Below are 6,916 nucleotides of genomic sequence, written 5' to 3'. Positions count from 1 at the left end.
TCCTCCTCCATCTTTTCCTCCTCCTCCATCTTTTCCTCCTCCTCCATCTCCACCTCCTCCATCTCCTCCTCCTCCATCTCCTCCTCCTCCATCTCTTCCTCCATTTCCACCTCCTCCACCTTCTCCATCTCCTCTCCATCTCCTCCTCCATCTCTTCCTCCTCCTCTATCTCCTCCTCCATCTCCTTCTCCTCCATCTCTTCCTCATCCTCCTCCATCTCTTCCTCCTCCTCCACCCCCTCCTCCTCCATCTCCTCCTCCTCCATCTCCTCCTCCTCCATCTCTTCCTCCATTTCCACCTCCTCCATCCCCTCCTCCTCCTCCTCCATCCCCTCCTCCTCCTCCATCTCCTCCTCCTCCATCTCCTCTTCCATCTTCTCTGTCTCCTCTACCTACATTAAGTTTCACATGGTTCTGGTAATTCAAACTCAGCCCCTCCAGTCTACCCACTGAGCTTCTCATCAGCCCATATTACCTTTTATTACACAGTCTAGCAGTGTTTGTCTTGGGATTATGGTCAACTGCTCAAGATCAACCAGCCCGGATGAGGGAGGAGCTCACCAGCCCCATCTCCACCTCGGTGAAGGCTGCTGATCCGACCACCAGATTCCCTCGGGGATTTCCATAGTCACACACCTGTGAGCAGCACTGACTGAACGCAGCACGCTATCAAAAGAAGGAAAGGATGCGAAGTTGAGCAGGAGCTTTGTTGGGGGATTCCAGGGGAGAAACAGAGATAAAATGTGATAAAACGCATCATGCATGTATATAACTTCCTGTGTATTTTAAATCCTCTGGCAATTACTTAGTATATGCATGCAATGTAAATAGTAGTGGTAGAATATTGGGGACAATCATGACAAAAAGAAGCATATTTAATGTGAATAAGAAGAATGTTTAATAATTCTGGTTAGAGTTTACTGAATGATCATAGAGGCATGTAGAACTGATTGTAACCTGTAAGTTTGCCTTTAAAAATTAGTAATAACATTTCCGGCAGTTACAAATTCTTAACAAACTTTATTTTTAGTGGGAAAATAAATATCACATCACCAAAAAAATGCATCATACATTGTGTAAAATTTTCAAGTAAAAGTATTATAGTTTTTAAGATAAATAAATACAGTGGAAGTTATAATAATGAAAAAATGTTTTTATGTTTTACTTTAACATGTTAAAACCATTTTTTTTTTTTGAGACAGGTTTCTCTGCGTAGCACAGGCTGTCCTGGAGCTCACTCTATAGACCTCCAGCTCACAGAGGTTGGTCTGCCTCTGTCTCCCAAGTGCTGGGTTTAAAGGCGTGTACCCCCACAGCCATAATTTTTTTTATTCAAAGTGGTAAAACAGCTGGGTAGTCGTAACACACACCTTTTAATCACTCAGGAGGAAGAGACAGGGGAATCACAGTGAGTTTGAGGTGAACCTGGTCTATTGAGAGAGTTCCAGGACAGCCAGGGAACTGTGAAGGCCAGACTCAAAAAATAAAATAAAATGGCAAAACAAATTTCAGTGCTTTTAAAGTTATTATAGTTTATCTTTGGACTGGGAAAACAGATTTTACGCTGGGGTTTGTGCACATGCGCACACGCATGATCATGGAGGTCAAGTATATCGGTGTTGCCTCATGTGGGGCCTTGAGTAGCCCAGGCTAGCGTGAAATCTCTCTGCAGACAAAGATGATCTTTGCAGAACCGCTCACCGTCCTGCCCTGAATTCGGGACGCAGTGTGAGCTGAAGATGGAACTGAGAACTCTGCGCATGCGTGGCCAGCTTTGCCCATCCCTGTACCTTTCTAGATCTTTCTCTCTTTGCTGTTTTGTTTGAATTCCTGCTAGGTCCCTTTTTTTTCTTTTTCTACATAGTTCAGAAATGGCGCAGTCTTCTCCTATTTTTTAATTCCTTTATTAATTGTAATTTATGTGTTTAATCTCCCAGAATCGCCGCCGTCTGGTGTGAGCCCCAGATCTCCTCACTAGGCTGCGAGCGCCCTCTCTCGCCCCCTGCAGGCCGTCCTGCACACGGCGGTCACAGGCTCCCTCCACTTCCCCTTTGTGGACTCCGCCAAGCACCTCGCTCTCCACACCCTCCTGGTACCTCCTCCTCCGAGGGATGCGAGGCTTGGAATTCTGACACCAGAGATGGGTTCACCTGGGCTTTTTGCTCTCTCGCTTCCTTTCCTTCCTTCCTTCCTCCCTTCCTTCCTTCCTTCCTTCCTTCCTTCCTTCCTTCCCCTTCCTTCTTTCCTTCCTTCCTTCCCACCTCCTTCTTTTTTTGATTTTGTTGTTGCTGCTGTTGTTTTAATTTTAAAAAATTAAACTCATTTATAGGTGCTGTATTTACATTAGTCCCTCCTCCCTCCCACTCTTCCCTCATCCCCATGCCTTCTCAGGTTCATGACCTCAGACACACATATGCATATATTCATACATACATATAGTTATACACGCATACATGTTTACACACATATACATATATTCACACATACATATATTTATACACACATACATGTTTACACACATACACATATACATATATTCACACATACATATATTTATACACATATACATATATTCACACATACATATATTTATACATGCATACATGTTTACACACATACACATATACATATACACATGTATTCACACATGCACACATCCATAGTCTCACATTTACATATATTCACACATACATATATTCTCACACATGTATACTCACCCGTACATATATTTACACATACATATATTTATACACACATGTACATATATTCACACATGTACATATATTCACACATATACACTTGTGTACATATATTCATACATATATTTGCACACATATACACCCATACATGTATACTCACACATACATACATTCACACATATATTTACAGGCATGTATATCACACATTATACATATATTCACATGCATATACACCATATATTCACATACACACCAGCTGAGCCCATCTGGTGTTGCTCATGTGTTTAGGACGAAATATTCAGGACTGGATAACCAATCCTGGGGCTCATCCCTGGAGAAAACCAGTTTGCCTTCCCTCAGCACCCATGAATTGCCTGTAGCTCTGCATTGGAGTGGAGACCCACGTAATGCTCCCCGTCCACACCAGCATGTCAACCAGTGTTGCTGCTGTTCTGGTACTGGGTGGAGTCATGGATGTAGCTTCCCTGCCCATCTAAGACACTCTTAGCAGGAGGCCTTCCTGCCCCTTCTGCAATGTTCCCTGAGCCAAGCTCGGGTGTCGGGGTTGCACTGTAGACCTATCAGCTGGGCCAGCGCGTGCATGCTCACTTCATTCGCTGTATTTTGACCAGCTGTGGTTTTCTGTGATGGTCTCTGCTGGAGGACGGGTGAGAGCGACATTTATCTGCAGCTCTCATACATAAGGATAGATATTTAGAACACACAGGCACTGCCCTGCAGGACAGGGGTGGGACAGGGCTTCCTGAAGAGGACTCCATTCACTCTGGAACCGAGGCCGCCAACTGTCAAGTGGGACCTCACAGAACTGAAAGTTTCTTCACGGCACCGAGGGCGCCACCGAGTGGGACAGGCTCTGCCAGCTGTCTGTCTTGTAAAAGATTGGTGCCCCGATATACAAAGAACTCAGAAAACAGAGAAACAGAGTCAAGAAAACAAATGACCAAATTTGCAAATGGACTATGGACCCGAACAGAGAGTTCGCAAAAGAAGAAATAAAAGTGGGTAAGAAACAGCTCAAAAACTGTTCATTGTCCCTAATCTTAGGAGATGAGCATGAAAACAACTGTGGGATTCCATCTTACCTGGTCAGAATGGGAATGACAGAACAATGGACAGACAGCAAATGCTGCAGAGGGTGCGGGGAGAGGGACCCTCATCTGTTGTTGGTGGATGGCCAGCTGGAGCAGCTCCTCTGGAAATCAGTGTGGGAAGTTCTCCGAAAGCTAAAAATGAATCTACCATAAGACCCAGCTATACAACGCCTTGGTATTTGCCCAAAGGACTCAACATGCTAATCCACAAACACTTGCTCAGCTAAGTGAATTCTGCTCTATTCACCATAGCTAAGAAATAAAAGCAGCGGGGGCTGTAGGGATGGTTCAGTGGTTAAGAGCACTGACTGCTCTTTCAGAGGACCTGAGTTCAATTCCCAGTACCTACATGGTGGCTCACAACCATCTGTAATGAGATCTGATGCCCTCTTCTGGCCTCCAGGCATATGTGCAGACAGAACACTGTGTACAAAAATAAATAAATCTTAAAAAAAAAAAAAAAAGGCTTTCCGAAAGAAAGGAAGAAAGAAAGAAAGAGAGAAAAACAGCCTAAGTGTCCCTCCACGGATGAAAGGGTAAGGAAATTGTGGTGCATGTTCACTAGGAAATAACTGTTCAGCAATGAAGTACAATGAAATCATGAACTTCGCAGGTAGACGGGTGGAAATAGAAAACAGCATATTAACTGAAGCAGCCTACGCCTAGAAACAAAAAAGGTACTTTGTATGTGTAGGGAGGAGTCCTAGCTCTAAATTTTCAGACTGAGGATAAAACCTGAGTCTACACAGGACCCAGGAAAGTGTAACAAGTCTTTCTCTGTCTCCCCAGTCAGCTCCCACATAATGATATGGAGACTTACTATTATTTATGAGAGCTCAGCCTATAGCTTAGGCTTGTTCCTAACTAGCTCCTATAACTTAAACTACCCATTTCTATTCATCTGTACTCTATCATGAGACTTTTTACTTTTCTTTCATTCCGTGTGTCCAACTTCCTCCATGCCTCGTGGGTGTCTCCTCTGAGCCTTGATTCTCTCCTCCTACTTCCTCTCTCTGCCCAGAAGCTCCATGTATACCTCCTGCCTGGCTCTTTATTAAACCAGTCATAGCCATATATTTTCACACAGTGTACAAATATCCCACAACACAGAGGAGCCATGGCGGAAGTGGGGGGGGGGGAAGGAGCTGCAGAAGTGTAACTGGGGAGTGGGGAGGAAGTGCAATACAGAGGGAGAGAGGAGAAGGGACAAATAACTCCAATAATAATAACTCACCGGGCGACGGTGGCACACGTCTTTAATCCCAGCACTCGGGAGGCAGAGGCAGGCGGATCTCTGAGTTCAAGACCAGCCTGGTCTACAGAGCTAGTTCCAGGACAGGGTCCAAAGCCACAGAGAAACCCTGTCTCGAAAAAAAAAAAAATCCAATAATAATAACTCTAACAATGTTTGACAAGGCCATAAAGAAGCATTTTCTTTATGTTTACCTAAAATACATGAATACTATATAAATGCGTGTGAGTGTCGTTTAAATGAAGTCATGAGAGTTGGAGTCCTCATGCCTACCCCACAACCATCATAGACAATTTAATAAAATCCCCAGTCCCAGACATGAGAAACATCTCTTCAAGTTGTTCTTCGGGGAAGCCCAAGAGTCTCTCCAAACATTACATATCAGGGCCAATGCATTAATCCCACAGGCATGGGAAAAAAGATCACAAATTAGAGCCAAATCAAAGAAAGCTCAATTCTGTGTACACCAGAGCTGAATCGGTGGCTGTGTCCCCCTAGGTGGGGTTCCAGAGAGTAGCCCTGAACTTGTTTCTCAAGCTCCCTCCATAGGGCAAGACTGCAGGGTAGGGGATTTTGCAAGCAAACCTGGTCACAGGAACGAGATCAGCAGCTGAGGATGGCCACCCCAAACGTTCCTTCGAGGACACTGGATAGTTACAGAGACGGGCACAGCTCTGTTCTGAGAAACAGAAGCTTAAGTTTCACGATGAGCAGAAACCTAACTGAGCTAGAATCTCAAAGCAGCTCTGCTGGCTGCTCAGACACTCTTGGTTTCACCACAGAACTTGAAGGGAAAGTCTTACTGCTGAAGATACCATGGAGTTCAGACACAGGGTCAGACCCGGAAGCCTCCTCTCTGAGGACAGGCTCTCATAGTAGCTCAGGGTGCGGAGCAAAGCCAGAGGCTGGCTAGGTTTCTTGTCGACTTAACACAAGCTGGAGTCACCTGAGAGGAGGGGCCTCAACTGAGACAATGCCTCACTAAGACTGGGCTATAGGCAGCCCTGAGGGCATTTTCTTAATTAGCAACTGATAGGGAGGGCCCAGCTCACTGTGGTGGTGCCGTCCCTGGGCTGGTGGTCCTGAGTTCTATAAGAAAGCAGGCTGAACAAGCCATGAGGAGCAAGCCAAAAGCAGCACCCTCCACGGCCTCTGCACCAGCTCCTGCCTCCGGGTTTTGGCCTGCTTGTGTCCCGGCTTCCTTCCCTGATGAACTACAGCGTGGAGATGTAAGTTAAACAAACCCCTCCTCCTCACGTTGCTTTGGCCACGGCATTTCACGACAAGGATAGTAAGCCGGAGTAGGACACCTACCGGGCTGTGAACAACAGCAAAGGGCAGGATAGCAAGATAAACCAGAGGCTGCAATAATGGAACTTACTTGTTGGAGGCGACCAGCGGCTAACTGCACTTAAGCCCCACTCGGCAGGAGAGAATGCACGCCAGGCACGCTAGCCTAAGTACCAGCTACTGGAGAGGTTGAGGGCCCTAGAGGAGAGTCTACTATGGCCGTTTTCTCAAACAATATCCTGTAACTGCCTGGGGATTTTTTTAGAATTAATTTTTATTATTTTTAATTCCGTGTATGTCTGGGATTGTGGACATGACTGCAATTGTCTGCAGAGCCAGAAGAAGGTGCCAGATCCCCAGAGCTTGAGCTCCCCCTCTACCTGACTCTCCCTCCTCTCCTCCCTCCACTCTGCCACACTCCTGTTCCCTTCTGTCACAAGCAAGGAGGAACTCAGCGTAGTTGGTGTAACAAGTTCTATTTCATTACTCCAAGCTCCTGACTACGGTCCTAAGCCTGACTCCCCAAGGTCATTCATTTGTGCCACATCTCTTTTTTTTTTTTTT

This window comes from Microtus ochrogaster, unplaced genomic scaffold, assembly GCF_000317375.1.
Source record: "Microtus ochrogaster isolate Prairie Vole_2 unplaced genomic scaffold, MicOch1.0 UNK98, whole genome shotgun sequence".
NCBI lineage: Eukaryota > Metazoa > Chordata > Mammalia > Rodentia > Cricetidae > Microtus > Microtus ochrogaster.
Note: the sequence above shows the minus strand (reverse complement) of the source record.